Source organism: Marmota marmota, unplaced genomic scaffold (genome assembly GCF_001458135.2).
Source record: "Marmota marmota marmota unplaced genomic scaffold, marMar, whole genome shotgun sequence".
NCBI lineage: Eukaryota > Metazoa > Chordata > Mammalia > Rodentia > Sciuridae > Marmota > Marmota marmota.
Window position 1 is genome coordinate 1,099,832 of NW_025999998.1, and position 20,681 is coordinate 1,120,512.

Sequence of the window (20,681 nt, forward strand, 5' to 3'; positions counted from 1 at the left end):
TATATATTAGTTGTGTATGTACTCAATGCTTTTATTTGATTTTATGTGCTACTATAATCAAACCTTATATCTTCAAGGCAACTGGTCTACCACTGAGCCATAACTCCAGACCTGGCAATGCCATTTTTATTACAATTTTTCCTTTACTGTTTGATTTCTAATCATATACTTTATGTGTAATTTTGATCAGAAATTTAAAAAAATGGGTACATACACATATTACACATTATTTACTCACAATTATTGGTCTTTTGTATATTCCTGTTATTTTTAAATCTATAGAAAAGATGGCTGGACAAAGAATGTTCAAGTGGTAATAACAGATATCATGATATAAATAAGCCTAGGAAATTCCAAATTTTATGAAAATAATACCCTTTGCCCTGGTACTTATTTTATATCATGACATTAGGTGCTAGGTTTGTACCATATTAATTTTGCTTTTTGAAGAGTAACCAATGTAATAACATTAGTGAAACAATGTAATCACATTTTAATAATAATAATATTAAGTCAATTATGTTATTTTTTTATGTCAAAGTTTTAGTTTACAAATCTGTCTGTTGAATGTGAATCCTCAAACTTGAAAACTATATTTTTAATAAAATAACTAAATATAAAACCATGTACTATATGGTAGGAAAAATATTTTACCTAGAGAAGCTCAAAAACATATAATTTTAGTGAACTACTTTATTAGTAATATTATCCTACTAGTAAATAAATGAACACTATTAAGCATAGAATGCAGTTATATTAATACACAAATTTTCAGACTAAAATTTTATGTATCCATGTGTACTTAAGATGGTATGTATTGTATAAATGGTGGAATCATAACAATAAAATTAAATACAAGCTTTTTTACAAGTAAATTTTTTCAGATAGAGTCCTCTTTTGATCGATATATGAATCCACACAAATCTTTCAATGTTCACTCACAGACATTGTAACTATTTACTAAGAAAATTCTACAAATAAACAAATGCCAAACTAAAGTAAACATGAAGCCTAATGTGAGAATACTTATATACTGCTTTATTGATAAATGAAACTAAAATATCAATAAGTGGAGATTATAAAATAATTGATAAAACTAGAATATTACTCGCTTACCCTCTGTATTCTTAAATAGGTTTACCATGTGTTATGTGAATTCTACTTTGCATGATTAAAGATGGTTAGTTTTTCTATTTGAAGAAACTCTGGACAAAAATAGAAAATAGAATCTTTTGATGGACACAAACCTATTTTATTTATTTATGTGCAATCTCATTATTTTACCACTTTTCTTTTTTCTTATTTATTTATTTGCTTGTTTATTTATTTATTTATTTATTGGCACCAGGGATTGAATTCAGGGGCCCTCAACCACTAAGCCACATCCTCATCCCTATTTTGTATTTTATTTAGAGACAGGGCCTCACTAAGTTGCTGAGCCTGGCTTTGAATTCCTGATCCTCTTGCCTCAGTCTCTGAAGCTGCTGGGATTATAGGCGTATACCACCATGCCTGGCCTTGCTACTCTTTTCTATCCTTTGCCCATGTGTTACTTTCTTGGATTTTAAATATTAGCTCTTCCACTACTTCCCCACCCCAGAGTGCTGGGATCAAACCCAGGGCCTCCACATGCTAGGTGTATACTAACAAATAAATTACAGTCCCAGTTCAAATATTAGCTTTCTAATGAGGCTTCTCTCCACCTAGTCTTGGCCCTTTAGTTTAGACCTTGGACTAGAGAACATCTGGGATGTATAATTACTGTTATTGTGTCAATATGACCAATGTTGCTATGTCACTGGTTTTAGCTTTTAGCTGGCAAGTATCTTTCTGAATTCTCTTTACACGATGATGATGATGATGATGATTAACAATGGAGCTAAGCACTAAATACTGACCTCTGACTAAGGAAAAAGTCCCTAGTCACCTCATAGGCCTCTACAAGATTACAAAGTATTTTAATGTCAACTAAAGTTCTTTTCATCTTTATATTCCCTCAGTGTTTATCTTAGTACTTTCTGCACAACAGGTATACAAAAAATTGTTTGAAAATAATCTCTTTCTTACTGTCATAAAATGACCTAATAATACTCTGATGACCAATACATTTTTTACACTTAACTAGGTGCTGAGCTCTGCTTTAGGCACTTAGCCTATATATTAGCTAATTTAATCCTCACAAGTCCATGATGTAAGTGTTAATCTTATTCTTATTTGACAAGAACTGAGAAAAGGTTAAATAATTTGTCTTGGGCCTTATGGCCAATAAGAATAGTTTTAAAATTAGGCCATATCACAAGAATTTTTTCTTGGACACAAGAATTTATCCTATATAGTAGTGCCAATTGTTATTAAGAAATGCATCCAACAGAAAATACTTTTTTTTTTCTGGTAAAGAGTTCTTAAGATTTAGTTTTATGTTGGTTAAATAAAATCAAACATAGGAAAACCTAATATACACACACCCTTAAGCAATGTTTGAAAAGTGGTATACAGTGCAGTCACACAGAAGATGATCCAATGGTGCCTCAAAAAAAAAAAAATAGGATTTCTGTTCCTTTGTATTTGTTACCACTTTCTTGCTTGCTTTTTATTAAATATTCAAATGAAAATCTAGCATAGTAATAAATTTAGGTGACATACTGATGAATAATTATAAATACAGATAGTACCTGTATATATTAAAATATTTTATCAATAAGCACTAATGTATAGAAATCATTATTGTAAAGACACTACCCACAATTTCAAAAAAAAAAAAACAACAACAACAAGATTTAAGGTAAATATAATGGAAATATTAAGTACCCCTATAGTTATATTCCTATGACTAAGTGAATAAAATGTGTGTGAATTTTCTCAATAGAGCCACTGATCACTCAAATATCACTTGCCAACCTTTTCAAATGGTATTTTGAGAATCTAAAGCCATTTGAGAAACCTTAATGTAGAGAATCTTCTGGGCCCCTTTATGGTCAAGTTATCAGATTGACCTTTGTAATGGCTAGAAGGCAAAAGAAGATCCCTGGGTGACAAATTATTACCTAGAGGTACTGTCCCAGCCCCTCTGCTTTCTGGTGTTGGTATTTCTGAAGATTATTAATATACTTTTAGGAAGCCACCCTAGCGTCTGGCCAGGCAGCTCTGGTTCAAATAAACAAGAAAATACTTGAGGGACTGGGCATGGGTTTCAGTGATAGAGCATTTCTACTATGAAGAAGGCCTTGGGTTTAATCCCCAGAATGGGGATGGGTGGGGAACCTCCAAAGGAGTAAAGTAGTTTTTTTTTTCTTTAAAGAAAGTCCTGACATATGGACAATTTAATAAGTTAATATATACAGTTAGAAGTTTCTAACATTTCCTAAAATTGTGCTCATCATTCACCTTGCACATCTCAATGCAGGCTCTAATATTGGTTTAGATTTTAACTTAATATACACAATCATTAAATTGCTACTGATGGTATTAATCTACATTTTATTATCACAAATCTGCAATGTTTATTAAAGTGAGTATTTCATAGAGTGTTTCTTCCATATTCTACACTGAGAGTATTGAAATATAGCTGCATTTCTCAACAGTGTGTTCTGTAGAAGGGCAGTTCTACAGCTCTCTGATGTCAATAAAATATGCTAAAATAAAACATATTTTAAAAATATAGCAGTTCACATATGCATATTACTGAGCCTAAGAAGTCAGAATAGTTTGAATACTTCCTAAATTTATTTGACCAAGAAAAACATATGTTTTTTTTATTTGCTAACATCCCAAGGAAATAAATTCACAAAAAAACTCTGAAAATACTGAGATATATATTTCTCCTTCATAGTTTTTTTAAAAATAATTTAAATTTGATGATTATTTCTCTAAAATAAAATTTCATACAATATATAGACATATAAGTTGTATATTATTATACAAGTAATAATATATATTACACATATAATATTTTATATAATTCTAAGATGCTTGTTTTCTAGATTATTAAGGAAATAGAATATATTCACAAGCCTTGCATGAGACTGTAAGCATCTCTATAGTGAATACAGTTTACAAACTGATGTTAGCACATTTCTGTCAAGTGGCAATGGAATACATACTAAGGTCAGAGGAAGGATCCCTGTGCACATCCAAAATTATTATGTGTAATAATATACTGTACACACATAGAAAAATCATCCTTCTTGTATCTACTTTCCCATTTTCAAGAATTATTTGATGCATTTCCTGTCCTACAGTAAAAAAAATATTGACATGAATATGAGGTGATGACAGAGGGTACAATGTCACTCACTCTACCAGTAGTTTCATATTTCACCAAAGTTCTCATATGATGCAATATGACAGACAAGGTATTGTAAATCAACTTCCTAATACAAACTTGGTACAGAATGATTGCTAAATAAACCCAATAAATACTCTTGTAAGTGCATAGTGGATTGTCAAAGAACTTAAGGATTTTCTTTTGTAGGGAAAAACTCTAAGAGAAAGTAGAAGTCAAAGATAGCTATCGAGGTTTCAGTTATAATGGTTATAAAAAAGGAATAAGAGACAACATCTCTGGAATTTGGAATTTAGATCCAAAGTAGATCAACTCTCATATATGCTCATATAATAATGTACATAAGCAAAAATAGCATTTTAATAGAAACTAGAGGATTCCAAATGCCTAGCAACATGAATAACTATCAATATTTTAGATAGGTGTAAATCAATAAATATTTTTCATTAAATGGATTTCACAAAGGTAATGCTTAGAAGTTGTGAAAGTATTCATCAATGATGATGCCTTTTTTTACAGTATTAAAATATGCTAAACAATAAAATCCATTTCTTAGAGATATTTATATGTAGAATGAGCATGGGATTTATACTTACAATTCAGATGGCCAGTTTCTTGAGGGAATGACATGATAATGTACTTTGGAAGTGCAATACTTGTTACAATTTTATTTATGAGGTTCTATTTTGAAGCTAGGTTAACTGCTTGGAAATTCACTTTATGTTCTTTATATCTTCCTTGTGTTCCAGCTAATTAATGATAAGTAAACAGGTTACTCTGTTCATCCCTGGGCAGATTACTCATAGTTTATTTAATTTTAATAGTTATTGGTTGTATCTTGTGGCAACTCTCCAATGTAATATAGAAATGAATTTACCAAATTATATTTTTGTGTGAATGATTCAGATTTCTTTTTTGGATATGAGTTTAAAATTAATAACTTTACATTAAACGCTATTTTGGCATACTGTCATACACAGGACTAGACCAGTCAGGGTCACTTCAAGTGAACTGGGGACTAAATAAAGACCCAGACACTGAAAGTACCCTTTCTTTGGGTTCAGTGACTGCTCCTCAGCTGCAGCTCCCACAAGGGGAACAAGGTAGGAAAGAAAGAGAAAGAGTACACATCAAACCTGGGTTTTACTGGGGAGAAGTCATTCAAATGAGGCAAGGGGTCAGGTTTCAGGGGGTTAAGTCTAGCTTTGTGATATCTTGCTGTCAGCAGATTGACTGACATCTTGGAAGATCATGCCCATCTCACATGCTGTGTGATGATCAAAGGCAGAGCAAGTGAAAGGGACACAAAGGAACACAGTCCAGGCAGAGAAGCATTGTCAATCCAGTCTGCTTTGTGTGCTCAAAATGCTCACAGCTCACACACACAGCCCATGGCTGGCTCACCACAGCATAGAATTGTCACAAGCTTTAAATTTATTATAAAAAGTTTGCTCTCATTCAGTGAGAGGTAAAGTCTTTATTTTTAAAGAGCATAAGATTATTTTGAGTCTCTATTATGCTTTCATTCCATTGGAGACTCTATAATGACTTTAGAAAGCTTTGCCTCAACATTTTACTCTACTTCCCTTGCCTCTTCAGATCTCTTGTCTTGCAGAGGCTGGCAGGACTGATGACAGAGGTTGTTGTATTGTGGATAGAAGTTACTGGAATTAAAACAGTGCTTATTATCATGATGCAAACGAAGTATTCAATTAATATTGATGACTTAAAAGTGTCATTAGGAAGGCTCTGAGATAGTCAAATGCCTGAGAAAGCAAAACATGTTAGGTTTTGTCGTTAGTGGCTCTGTCATCACAAACTAGATGATAAATTGTTTTAAAATTGAATTTTATGATAATTTTAAGGGTCTAGATAAAGGAAAATTAGCATATGTGCCTCACCTCACATACATACCCTGTGTGGCTTATCAATTTTATGAGGATTTCACGCAACTATGCAACTATTATAACTTGTTGAATACACATCTTTTGGATTCAAAAGCCACCTAAATATACTGTAGCACTTAAGGATAAATAATATGGATATTATACTACAGAAGCAGAGATGTGAGAGTTCATATAAATTTCTCCGAATAAAGCCTTGCATAAAATATCTTATTTTATAAACTCTGTACTTACCTTAAATCACTTAGATAATATACTTATGTATTGAATATGTCACTTAGATAATATACTTATGTATCCTAGTGACTAGATAAAGTTATAGAAAAATGACAGTTTCATTTATTGAGTAATCAAATACTAACAGATTGTAAAAAAGCTTTTTCTCCAATACCTTAAAATGCTTGAACAAGCAATATATTCAATTACATATGTTCTTGAAATTATAAGCACACACACCCATCTATAGCTATTACTTCTTGTGATCTGTATTTCATTACTTTAACCTTACATGTAAGACACTTGTCTGTTTTATATGCAGTACCTCAACTGCTGTCTACAGAGGTGATGTAAAATTTCTACTTGAATAGCAATAAATCATGTTAATTCAGCCTTCGTCAAACAAACTGTGGTAGAGAGGATGGAAGTAGAATAGGAATGAGAATGGTCAAAAGGAACTATGGAACATAAGAATCCACCCAGTTGAAGTGATGCATTAAAATTGGGTCAAGTATTTCCAGCTATGAAATAAGCAGTCAGATCAGCAGGGGTGTTTGTATAATTATGGTAATCTATTGGTAGTACAACAAGATAAAATAATTTTATGTAGTTTGATTTTTAGTACAGTCTTTTCTTACAAATTCTGTGAGTACAACTCAATTAGTTTAAAAAAATGAGGTGAAAATGGACTGCTTACCAAAAGTTAATGAGATAAAATTGTTTGCACTGAAACTTTAAGCAGTCTACAGACTGATGAAACAAGAACCTACGTTATTTCATCCTTTTTATCTTTTTCTGTTCTCAAAATGATGCTTAATAACGTGAGGATCACTTATCAGTAACTCCAAAATTAATTAACATCTATATGTAATACCAATTCAGAACTCATTGTTGCTCTTATAGGTTGTGTTTTCCTGAAGATCCTTGCTAATCAACATTATGCAATTCTCTATTTGCTACTCATCTATTATTACTAAGCAATGTAGATGACTATTATTTTCTGTCTCTGCATATTTCTAGTTCTCAAATTTTCAGACTTCAAAAATCTTAAGAAATTAATAAACACAGAGAAATGTTAGATATTTTTTCATGTGCAAATGTTAAATAAGACTTATTTCTAACTTTACTTAGAATTAAAAATCTGGGAGCTACTAGCCCCTGTTGTTCCAGTATTATTTCTTGGATAAATTATGTTTTTTGATATCAGCCTTGTAAGTTAAGGCTAAGGGCACCAGCTATGATTGAACCCAACATAGCTTTTGAGTAGTCTGTAATCACTTCATGACTCTAACACAATATTTTTTTCTTAGTGGTGAATTAGAGGTTCTATTTGAACAAATCCATTCCCCTTTCTATAGAGAAGGTTTGTGCATGACTCTTAATCTCCATCAAAATGTAATTGGGCACTGAAAGTAACAGATTGGTTATTGTCAACTGTGTGATAGGCACTGCATAAAGCCAGGAAAAGACATGATTCATTGATTTTAATCATGTTCAACACTTAGTCAACTCAGTATTCACATAAATGGAGGTCAACAGCAATTTAGGTAATCCACCATTGCAGATAATTCAAAATAATTTACAACCGAGTTTGAAGTACATATGTTTCTTCAACACATTTATCACAACTGTCTTTTAATGCTTAATGCCTTATGTTTTACAATTTCTTTATACTTTGTAATTGTAAAGTGATTTTATGTATAGTGACCTCTCCCTCCAGTAATGTAGTAAATCTCATTTTATGTATCTCAGCTCCAATATCACCTCTTTAAAACTGACTCTTGGCTCCTTCTTTCTAGATAACATCCATCTATTCTTTGCTATTATCATAGCTCATTGTACTTTGTTTTCAAGCTTATGATCTGAATTTTATGAATCCAAGGAATTATCTCTCCAGCTGGCCTGTAAACTCCATGAAGTTGAACACCTCTCTGTGTGGCTCTTAGTTATCTCAGAACCTAGTGAGCATATCCTGAGTCCACAATAACCATCAGTTTAATAAATGAATGTGGGGGAATTCATATATGCATTTAATCCTGTTTCTCATTTGAGAGATTGATCAGAAAATTTTGTTATCCTCTTATAGACAGTGTGATGCAGTATATACTATGTTGGCAGGTAGCCTGTTGGACCACTAACTAGCATCCAGATTTGGGAAAACTGCTTATCAACTGCAACATATTTCAACATGCACAAAGTATAAATAAAGACAATATCTTTTTCACATTTTAATGATGAGTAAGTGATAGAATATATGTAAAGAGTTCAGCAGAGGGACTGAAGTGAAATAACTACTCAAATATTTTATGAATTTTACAAAATAAGTTGTGCTGTTATTATGAAGTAAATTGAGACTTAGAAAATTGAATGAACCATCTGAAAGCATATCATATAAAATAAAGGCAGTATTTTACATAACAGAAGTGGTACATGCTCCTACTTTTAAGATAAATTTACTAGGAACTAAATATTTCTTTTTAGTTCATTTGAGTTTTAAATACAATATTTAATACTGACAAGACTTCTATACCACATCTTTCCCATGAGATAATCTTAGCTGAGGAAGCAGACATGCATATTCTGTATACCAAGGTAAGAAGTATGTATATGAATCTATAACATATTGTCTAATTCATATTGTTGCCTAGCCTTTTTTTTTTTTTTATGCCTAGCCTTTTCTAATCTGTGAGATTGAATTGCTCCACAAGTTAGTTTGACTCATTCACCTGCGTTTGGAGATATACCTGAGATTTCTCTTTTTGTTATTTAAAAGAAAAAAATCTGAATTCTGAGTTGCTTTGTAGCAAAGTGATTCTAAAAAATTCAACAATCTTACCAGGCTAAATGTCTGTGATTTAGTGGCATCCAAATCACATCCTCTGTATTTTTTTCTCCTCATTTTCTGTCCAAATTCTCATCACATTGAAGAAATAAAAGTTTGTTTTCTATAAGTGAGGCAAATTCATTAAATGAGATATCCTCAAGGAAAAAAATAGTTCTTCTTAGTTAACTATGTTAAAACATACTAAAAATGAGTTTTAAAATTAAATTAGTATTTCTCCATCAAAGATATACCAATGTCCAATAAACGTACAAAAAGAGGTTAATTTCCATTAAAGAAATTCAAACCAAAACAGCAATGAGATACCACTTCAGACCTACTAAGGTGTAGACCTACTAAGGTGTAGACCTACTAAGGTGTTTTTCATTAGTTATTAAAAAAATACAAGAAATAACACATAATTTTGAGGATGGAGAAAGTTAGAATTCTTATATATTGCTCAAAAGAACAAAATAGTGCATTCACTTTGGAAAAACAGATTGGCAGTTTCTTTAAATGTTAATTAAACATGCAGCTACCATATGACCCACCAGTTTCACTTCTGGGTATATGCCCACAAGAAATTGAAACATGTCCATAAAACTTGCATAAAAATGTTCACAGCAGGGGAGGATTCGTTTCTGGGGACTCAAGTGAAAAATTCATTTCTTTATCTTCCGCTTTCTATAGACTGTCTTCTTTTCTTAGGCAGGTCTTTCTCAGATTCTGTTACTCTGATTCTCACTAGCTTCTCTCTCCCACTATTAAGGATCTTTGTAATTACACTGGACTCACTTTTCATTCTTTCTTTTTTCTTTTTATTTTTTGAGACAGGTTTTTCACTAAGTCATCTAGGACTTTGCTGTTTCTGAGACTGGCTTTGCACTTGTAATTCTCCTACCTCAGCCTCCCAAGTTGCTGGGATTACAGGGGTATGCCATGGCACCCAGCTTGGTCCCACTTTTTAATAATCCAGCATGCTCAATACCATTTCAAGATCAGATTAATAATCTTTTAATTCTTCTGAAACCTCAAAATTTTTCACCATGTAGCATATTGGCAGATTTAAGAAATTAGAAATATGTATATCTTTCAAGGGCAATATTCTACCTACCTCACGTGACTATTTCTTTTTTACTTTTTTATCACTTCTAACTGATGATTTTAAAGGCATGCCTAATTCAATACATATTACAAAATAAAAAGGCCATTTATTCTTTCTTATGTATTGAAATGGTCATAAATTAATTTTAAAACTGATTACCTATTTAAATGTTATTTTAGAAATATTGAGAGATGTGACAAATCCAATATATCAAAGATATATATATATATTTTTTAAATATGTGCTTGAGTATATTTCCTATTTAGTAATTTATTTATTTTTAAACTAATGATAGTAAAATAGACCATAATGTTTGCTTGAACAATTTATCTCTGGAGACTGAAATTCACTTGCAAAAAATGTATGAATGTGAATGTGAATGTGTGTGTGTGTGCATGTGCACACACATAGTTATATACATATAACTAAGATCCAGGGATTATATTTTGTATTTATTTTTAGAAAAAAAATATTTTTAAAATAAAGAAGGTACCACAGCTGTATACAAATAGGGGAACTAAACTACTTTTATTTTCAATTTTTTATTTTTAAAAATAATATTAGTATATGTTTTAAACCATATACTAAAATGTACGATTTTTATACATATATGACAAATTTTATCTTGTATCTATCTGATCAAGGGGAACTTAGGACATGTCCTTGTTCACAGGGAAATAATTTTGACTGAACAATGATGTGTACTATGTGATAGCCAGAATTTTAGCATTTGTATATGTTTATCATCCTTCTTTTAAATTATTTCAGTTTTATATTGTACCTTCAAACAGTATTTTCTGATCCTCACATTACCTAAAATAAAACAATGCCCTTACATAGCCATATAACATTTCATGCTAAGAAAATGGATCATTGGAATAAGTGAATAGGTTTCAGATATTTTATAATTACAAATTCTTAATATTTTCCCATTTAAAAAAGTAACATGAAGAAAAAATGTACCTGGAAGTACAACTAATGGTAGTCACAGAGGCAGGACTAATCTAGACTAGCCCTGTTGAAAGGCAGAGGTGAGACAAGAAATAGCAAGGAAGAAAATGAAACACAGGAGGAAAATTATCTTTTCCTTTCTGGTCTAGAATTTGGAGGAAGATATAAAATTCTTAAATGTTTGCTTTAGCTTAATGACATCACAGTTATGTGACATGAAAAAAATATAATTCACTATTACAAAACTTCAAACAAAATGATAATTAGGTGGATGGGTCAACCCAAGATCAGTCAGAACCATGACCATTGCTATTAGGCCTAAACTACACCTTACATTCCATGGAATTACTGTAGAAGTACTTACCTCCTGCTTTCCAATTCACTGCTGTGCATCCTGTTCCACCTGTTTACATCAGTGTACTTAACTCAAGGACTGGAAGGCAAGATACCCTCTCCTCTTCCCAGTTCAGTTACAGGCCAGAGAAAAAAGATGCTCTCAAAGACTATTGTCAATCCTAATCTAACGACACTCAAATTAAATGTTTTAGGTTGATGGTTTTTGGTAGATTATTGTTAAACCTAGACATGCAGACCTATTTCATTTTTATAAAAGCCAATATTCCTATTATATCACTTGCAGTTTAGAGAAAATCATAATATTATCAAACTATAAAACATACATAGTCTCTCATATTAGCTAAAGAAGTTCCTTAGTTAAATTATCATATCATAATTTAAAAATCTTTTTTCCAATCTTTATACTCTTATTATTTTGTTCTTGGATTTTCAATTTGTAATAATTATGGACCAGGAAACTGATTAATTAATTTAGTAATGCATTTTGAACATGGATTTATGAATTTAATTCTCACAATTAATCTGATATTGTGTTAAATCCAGGGCATATGAAGGTCAATAACACATATATTTTGCTTTCAAAAACATGTGTTCTTGTTTGGAACATTTACTAACAGCTAGGAAATGGTTTGCTTCTATTACATTTTTCTTGGACTTTTACCAATTTTCATATTGAAATATTTATTTCAGCATTTTTACATAGGATCCTATTTTATCCTTTAAGTTCTATCTTTGGTTATACTGTTCAAAATTATGTTTTGATATAATTACTTAAACTTGATTTATTTTCTTATCACATATAATATATTTAAAACTCAGCAAAAAATTATCAAAATATAACTCCATGTTGAATTGAGGTTGTCAGAAAAATAGTATGATCATTTATAATTTATAATAATTTTGACTTTTAATAATATTGATTTTATCCAACAAATATTTCTGAGCCTTTTCTATGGGTCTTAAACTATGATGGGTGGTTGGAAACCTTTAGTGTACAACAAGGATTGGTCTCATTTAGGCTTATCCTTCACAAAGCCTTCTTTCTAAGAGAGGTGGGAAGGAACATAAGACCCATAAACATAATATTACATGATAGTAGTACAACAAATAATGTGAGATTTGCAGGATACTACAACAATATCTAAAATAAACATCTAAAATAAATATGGGACAACAGAAAATGCATGGTATGAGGGATTATATTCATGTAATTTGGATGTTTTGTTTGGTCTTTTAGAAAAACATGTCAGTTATAAATGGTATTGAGGTAAGGCTATTTAACCTGGAAAGAAACCATCATTGTCTTTTTTGAAGAATTGTTTTTTATTATGATTTAATTATACAAATTTATGGGACTTGGTGTGATAATTCAGCATTCGAGCAGTGTGTAATGATCAAATCAAAGCAGTTAACATTTCCATCTCCTTAATCATTTAAAAATTTTTGATTAAAATTTAATTGTATATATATAAGATAAAGTGCAATATTTCAACATATGAATACAACATCTTCTGATCAAGTCAGAATAATTAACATTTCCATCTCTTCACTCTTACTTTGTGCTTGGAACGTCTCAGTTCCTCTTCTCTAGTTATTTATAAAGTATATAATAACTTATTATGGAGTATAGTTACTTTATTGAGGAATTTCACTTATTTTTCATTTGTTCATTCCAAAAATATTTATTTAATCTTAGCGGAAAATATTCTAGTAAATAAGTACTAACCTATAAATACATAGTGGAGGAAAAGAAACATGTTTTCAAATTAAAGTCAAAGGTTTATTTGAATTATTTTACTATTGCTTGTGATTGTCCAATATTAATGAAATAATTATGCAGACATATGTCAGGATTTATTGCATATAAAACCCCACATTGGTGGCTGGGGTTGTAGTTCATTGGTAGAGTTCTTGCCTAGTATGTGTGAGGCACTGGTTTTGATCCTCTGCACTGAATAAAATAAAGGTATTATGTCCATCTAAAACCATATATATATATATATATATATATATATATATATATATATTAAACCCACATTGAATAGAAATTATTAAAATTTAAAGAAAGCAAAATTATACTTTAGGTAAGTATATATTTATTTAGAGACAATAATTTTGCTTTTTATTTCAGATTATTCATGTTTTTTCAATTAAATGCTAACCCTGTTAGGTTTTATAGCCTATAATTGTTTATATTTATTTCTCTATTGTTGCAAAGATTTAATAACAATCATTCTTTTTCACCTTTCTGATGCCATTTTAATTTGGAAATAATGCATATTTTATATTGAATATATAAAAATATGAAAAGGCTGGTGTCAAGTATGAAATTTTAGAGGTATCAGAGTGATTATTTTAAAATACGTTAAGTTTTTTCTTATTCTACTGAACTAAAACTGATGACTATATTTTGGAACAAACAAACAAAGAGGACTTGTTACCTGTAAATGACACAGGACAAATTGAAGGGCACACTCATGATGTGGACAGGAGTCAATATGATCTGATGGTCTCCCAATTAAACATGCATGTGAACTTCATACTAATTAGCTTATAATTCAGACTGATACTCAAGTTTGTTTGGGCCAGAAAGACTACCTACTGTCAAGCAATCAAGCACTACCCCTTTAATTGCAATTTATTCCAACAACCACAATTTATTGATTCTAGCATACACTTATGCCTCAGCAGTATCGTTATTTGACTTTATTTTAACAGCTTCAAAAGGTTAGGAAGTTAGAAACCACTGTGAAAGAAACCATTAAAAAGTTGAGTTGCTAGCTCTGCTTCACACTCTGTGCTGAGCAATGTTAACTATGCATGGAATTATATAAAAGGAGAGTGAAAAAAGAACCAATGTTGCTTAGGCAATCAATATGAACTGGTGCTTTCTTATGTCAAGTATTATTTAATAATTACCAAACACAAAGCAAGCAGGAGAGATAGATAGATAGATAGATAGATAGATAGATAGATAGAGATAGATATAGATAATAGATATACACACAAACACACATTTACATATGTATATACATATACATATCCAAAAGCATGTTAAATTTCTTGCATGCTTTCTAGCAAAATTTTTGCAGACATTCTATGATATTGTGAACATCTCAACATGTGCTTAGTGATATTATACTACAAAGGCACAGGTCATCCATGTGAATTTTATACCCAAATTGGTGTTTAAAATGCAAATCATCAATGTCTGTTCACTCTCATTTGTTCAATACATTATCTTCTGCAAGAAAAAAAATGTTCTTTTCTTCATTTAAGCATTAGAATTGTAGAATTTCACTTTGGAATGTTCAGTTAACTAGACAAGGTATTCAGTGTGCTTTATAAACTTGCAGGTGGAGAAGTTCCTTTTTCATTCAGGGAATATAAACTAACTTAGATTCTGCATTTCTTTTACATGCTTTGAGTATCCCTGAGTAACTCATTAGCTCTCGCAACCCTCTAGGTATCTTATATTGTCCCTTGAGTAGATTTAAGCCAAATTTAGTCTGGCCTGAGGGAGGAATTGATAGGTAGAATCTCTGTACTTCTGCTTCCTACCCATTCAGAGCAACTCTGCCTCTAATACTTTCATTTTTTTGCCCTTAAGATTTCATTCACAGAATAAATAAATAATCAAAAGATTAAAATTGATTTAGAAACTATGGATCTAGTCCAATGTCCTCATTTTTACAGGTGAAGAGATGAAGAATCAAAGAAGTAAAGGACCTGCCTCAAAGTCACATTACTAGTAAGTAATGCCTACAGATCTAGACTCCTATCCTCAACTGTTGAGTTATAGTCATTGTATAATAACAGTTTCTCACTTTAGATTTAACTTTAAAGCTTATAAAGCTCTGTTTTCATTCCTGTTTTGACCCCATTTGGTTCACAGTACTAATTGTGTGCTGCCTGGTTTCCATTTTCACTCTATGCATCACTTGGAGAACCTTTACAAAGTTAGTTAGGGAATATTCTTTTTACAAAGATAATGTGTCTTATGATATGGTGTGTCAAAAAAAAAGTTGGCACCCATGTGAGGGCGATACATCTCATAGGATCTTAATGTGAAACATCCCATTTAATTCTCATAAAGTATTGTAAGGGAGATGGCATCATCCCTATTTTATAATAAATCAAAACTCTAACACAGTTGATAGTTTGTCCAACTATATACAGCTATTTAATATCACAGGTTCAATTCTCTCTCTCTCTCTCTCTCTCTCTCTCTCTCTCTCAGATTTCAAATATGCCAACTTTTGGTACTGTGTAATGCTGTAGTTAACAATAAAAAAGGCAGGGATCCAATAAAATAGAATATAATCTCAAACAAATTAATATAACTAATTGTTTGATATAGTGCATAGTTCAAGGTGCCCAGGGAAAACTAAATAGTGAAGAATCAGCTTGAGTTAACACTGTATATGCCGTAAAGCTTGATATGCTCTTAACATTGACCCCCAAAGAGCAATGCTTTGCAGGCTTGTTACTATGAAGACATTACATATAATAATATCTGTAAGTGAGGGGAAAATATTGACAACACGTGTCCATAACCATATCTCAGGGAGAGATTTGATAAATTGTCAAGTTAAAGAGAAGGAGCATTTTTTAAGAGAGAGGCTTCAATTTAGGTGTTCTTACATAAAAGAATGGATAAAAAAAAGTAATTGGCATTCTGAAGTTGATGAGATGTAGATATATAGGATTAGATAAAATCAATTTCTTTTCAGAGGACAATAGCAAACACAGGGGTGGAAATAAGTAGGGACAATTTGTTAATGTAGAATAACCTAAATCATAGAATATGATAAGGTAGAGTGAGATATCAGGTTGTTAGCTGTCTTTGAAGCCTGATTTTAAAAATTATATTTTACTCTTGAAACAGAAAGATATCATTAAACATATTGGTGTCTTATTATTGTTCTTTCTTTGTTGTTCTAAAATCTATTCAGTGCTATAATAAGATCTGTGCCTTAGGAAAAAAAATGATGGATTCACTAAATTGTGGGTGATCTAAGTTGTGTGGGGGGAGATAAAAATAATGAGACCAAAAATCCCTATTTAATTTTTATCTCATAAAGATAATAAGATATCTCCATTTCTCAGCAGTTGTAATTCCTCAGATTTCTATAGTAACTTTGAGGAGGATCCTATATCTGTTTTCCTCCCAATTGTCATTTTTCTCATAAATATTTGTTGAATAGATAAATCTCCTTTTTATCTTGCCCATCCACCTTGAAAATACCTGTCACATAAGGGAGAGAATAGACATCATGATTTCTTTTATTAAACAGGAGTCTTCTTAGATGAGAAGTCTTTCAGAGAAAAATTTCCTTAGGTTTTGTAGTTCCCTGTTTATCTGATATTTGCACGTAAGATGAAAGAAAGGAAAAGTCAAGGGTGCTTCTTTCCTCCTGAGGAGCAAAACAAATAGGAAAAAGTTGTGGTATACTAAAATGCTTTGCTAGAATAACAAAGAAACCACAACAATGAAAAAGCTTTTTGTTGTAAAATTAAAAATCATTTATCATCTAAAAGATTACCTGCTTGATTGTAACACTCAGATAGGGAGGGGGGAACCTGAAAGTGTTCTGCCCCAAAGCTACATGTTCAGTACCTTCAACTTCTGCTCCAAAAAATATTCTTGTTTACAACCCTCAGCATTATCTTCATTTTGTAGCACTTTTGCACGGTTTATATTTATCCCTTAATGAAATTGAACCACACCAATCTAATGCCTGCCAGCTCCCTAACTGTGGACTCATAAGAGATAACAACTGAACTCTGAAATATTTACTTTGTTCTTGCTGAAAGTTGAATTTGTACCCCTTAACTCTTCCTTCAGTGTTGTCTTATTTTTTGACTGTGTTTTGTATGTGATTTCAGGTTACCATTAGGAATGCACTTCATTGAATTTATATTCATTTGTCCTATAACCTCTATATCTGCTAAGCTTATCCACTTTACATTGAAACTTTATTCTGCTTTCTTAGAAAAATATGTGTATTTTTTTTCCTGATCCAAAAGTGGGTTATCTCTCTCAAAAGCAGTGTCTTTGCATTGGACATCCTTTTGCTATGCCAATACATATTAGCAGTTCTGATCTTCTAAGAAAGCAAACCTCTCATGTAAGGGCTATTCAAGTAAATTCTATATATAAAATTTGACATTTTGTTTGGTCAGGTATTTGTAATGAAAAGATGAGTTAGAGTTTGAGGTGGAAAAGGAAGATAAGACTACATCTTTAGCTATAGATTTAATAAAAGTCAAAATAGGCCAACCTTGTGAAGGTGAAAGTTTATTGTGAACACTGAATATCCATAGTATATGTCTGGCATGCACAAAAAAATATTTGTTGAACTGCATTATTGGCTTGTAACTGACAGTTCTTTTGTCTATTTCATTTGTCTGTATAAAAGTGCTATCAGTCAAAGGTTACATTCTCATGGATAGATCTATCATTAATTTCCAGGCAGCTATCTTAAGAATCAGTCCTCTGCTTGCTTGAATGTCACTTGGTGAGTGTGTACAAGGACTGAGATATAGGTCTTGTTCTTTATAATTCTTGGTAGACAATTGTGCTGGGAACTGGAGATGGACACAATGGCCTCAACATTGTTTCCTGACATGACTTTGATCCTGCTAGAAAGACCCAATGGTATTCCATTTACAATCTTCTTTTTATGTGTCCCCAATTAGTCAAAAATGAATGAGGTATGTGATAGAGATAAACTTAACCATGACTCTTTACTATCCAATAGGGAGAAATAAGTGAAAATATGCACTATTTTTCCAGTGATATCAACTGGTAAATTTTCTAGTATTATGAAAGTTTTCAGAAAATATGATTACTAAAAATATTTTCACATAAAAGACTGTAATTTAGTATAGGAGAGAGTTTGTCATAGAGATCAAGAGCATGAATTCTGGAAAAATATCATATTAGTATTCTATTTGTTGTTATTTATATGACCTTGAAGAAGTTTCCTAATACTTTTTGTGCCTAAATTTACGCACCAATAAAAATTCCTTCCTCATAGGACCATTCTAATTATTAAATAAGTTAATGCATATAAAGTTTTTGACAAGGAAATATACATAATATTTTGTTTAGAATATTATTAAAAGGTTTTCTAATTTATATATTTGTTTTAATTACATCTAAAACTTGGTTTCGTTAACTTCCCAAATTGTAATGGGAAATAAGGCAAGAGTAAATATACAATATCTTGTTCTATACTTAACTTTATAAGAGCACAGTTTACATTCATTAAAATGTTAGGAATCTGCTTAGAACATATTCATTTATACTCTGCCTGCCATTTTCCACATATATTTCTTATTTAAATGCACAGTAAATTGAGGGATATGATTCTTTGGAACTGTGTCTAAATTCCCTTAGAAAATGACATTTGGAATCTAAATTGTGATATAATGAAGAGTATATCTAAATCTGTGTCTGTAACTGTCTATTTATCATCTATTCTAGACCTAACTTTTTTAGAAATTTTAGATTAAAATTTTAGTTGTTATTTATAATAAAATGCATACACATGTAATGTGACATTGAGGGAGGAAATTCTGTTTTACAAATGACATTTATTAAAGAGATTTAGCATAACATATTGCAGCACTTTTCCTCTCACATATAATAAACCAAAAATAGACCACTCAGCTTTAAGGTTATAAAATTGAAAATGAAAGATCTTTTCAAAAAAGTAATTAAATAATCTAACAAATTTCTTCGTGCACCAATATTTCCTGATATTTTGGTTGCAAGCCAACTCACCTGGTAGAGTTTGTCAGATGATTCCCTACCTGATTTTGAATGGGTATCCTCTATTCAAAATCTTCTGGATGTTTATCTCTTCATTGTACTTTGGAAGCCATTCTATCTCTCTTTGTCAGAAAAGAATGGACTTGATCCCTACCTTCAAATACTGAAGCTCCAGTTGTTACCTACAATCTATTTCTAATATCATTTTCCAGATTTTATCACTGGGATTCATTTCCCATTCCTGTGTTGCCTTAGCATTTTGTTTCAAATATATCTCTTCATAGCACCCGTCTTATTATTATTTGCTGGATTTTTCCCCTTCCTCCAGAATGAAAAATTATTTCTCCACCTCTGTTTATTCCATTCTTTTTTTTGGGGGGATTGCATACCAGGGATTGAGCTCAGGGGCACTCAACCACTGAGCCACATCCCCAGCTCTATTTCATATTTTATTTAGAGACAGGGTCTCACTGAGTTGTTTAGCACCTTTTGCTAAGGCTGGTTTTGAGCTCACAGTTCTCCTTCCTCAGCTTCCCGAGCTTCTGGGATTACAGCTGTGTACCCAGTTTTTACATTCATTTTTATGTTAGCTCTCCAATAAATTGGGATAGACATAAATATTGTCTGGACTTAATTTTCTTGGCTGTTGGAACACCCATACCAGCTGACCTCTGGTCTTTTCCTTAGTAAGTAACTTGTAACTGAATTCTCATTAGTGGACTATAACAAACTTGTATGTCCCATTTTCTGCCCATGGATATGCCCCACACATTATCTTTCTTGTTCCTCTCCTTTGATGCTTTTGGGAGTACATAAAACCCAGGTCTTCCCAAACCTCTTTTCTTTCTGTTCCCTTTCTCTGAGTACTTAACTAATCTCCTTCCATTTAGACTCAGGATTCATTTAGGCATTCACTTATTTTTGGCTCAGTATTCAATAGTATCTAGGTAACATTACAAATTCTTACCTTATGAGAAAAAATGAAAACAGTGTGTGATGCCCCATTGGCCATATGTGTAGGGTAGCACTTGTTTATTTGCCCTGGCCTGCTGATTCTGTAGAGTTTTCTTATGAAAATTTTAAGAAAGTTTGTCAGAAAGAGGGACTTACAAAATACTGTACACATAATTTAAATGAGACTGAATCAGGAACTGATCTAAGTCATATGGACTGAAGCTATTGGAAAGAAAAGAAGTATTGAAACAAAAGCTTTAAGAAAGAAGCTTAAAGGAGTGCCAAGGTGTTAGCAGAAAGAGGGGGGATAT

The 20,681-nt window shown here is 31.6% G+C and overlaps 1 protein-coding gene across 50 annotated transcripts in view; it reads left to right on the forward strand.

Moving 5' to 3' along the window:
• The window catches only part of Ptprd (protein tyrosine phosphatase receptor type D), a 2,156,260-nt gene that overhangs the window by 228,872 nt on the left and 1,906,707 nt on the right, over window positions 1-20,681 (forward strand). For 49 of the 50 annotated variants that reach the window (XM_048806967.1, XM_048806968.1, XM_048806990.1 and 46 more), the window contains exon 2: window positions 15,333-15,387. The exons of the other annotated variant lie outside the window; for it this stretch is intronic. The gene's annotated coding sequence lies outside the window, so the exon portion shown is untranslated. The remainder of the gene's footprint in view (window positions 1-15,332; window positions 15,388-20,681) is intronic. 50 annotated transcript variants of the gene reach the window in all.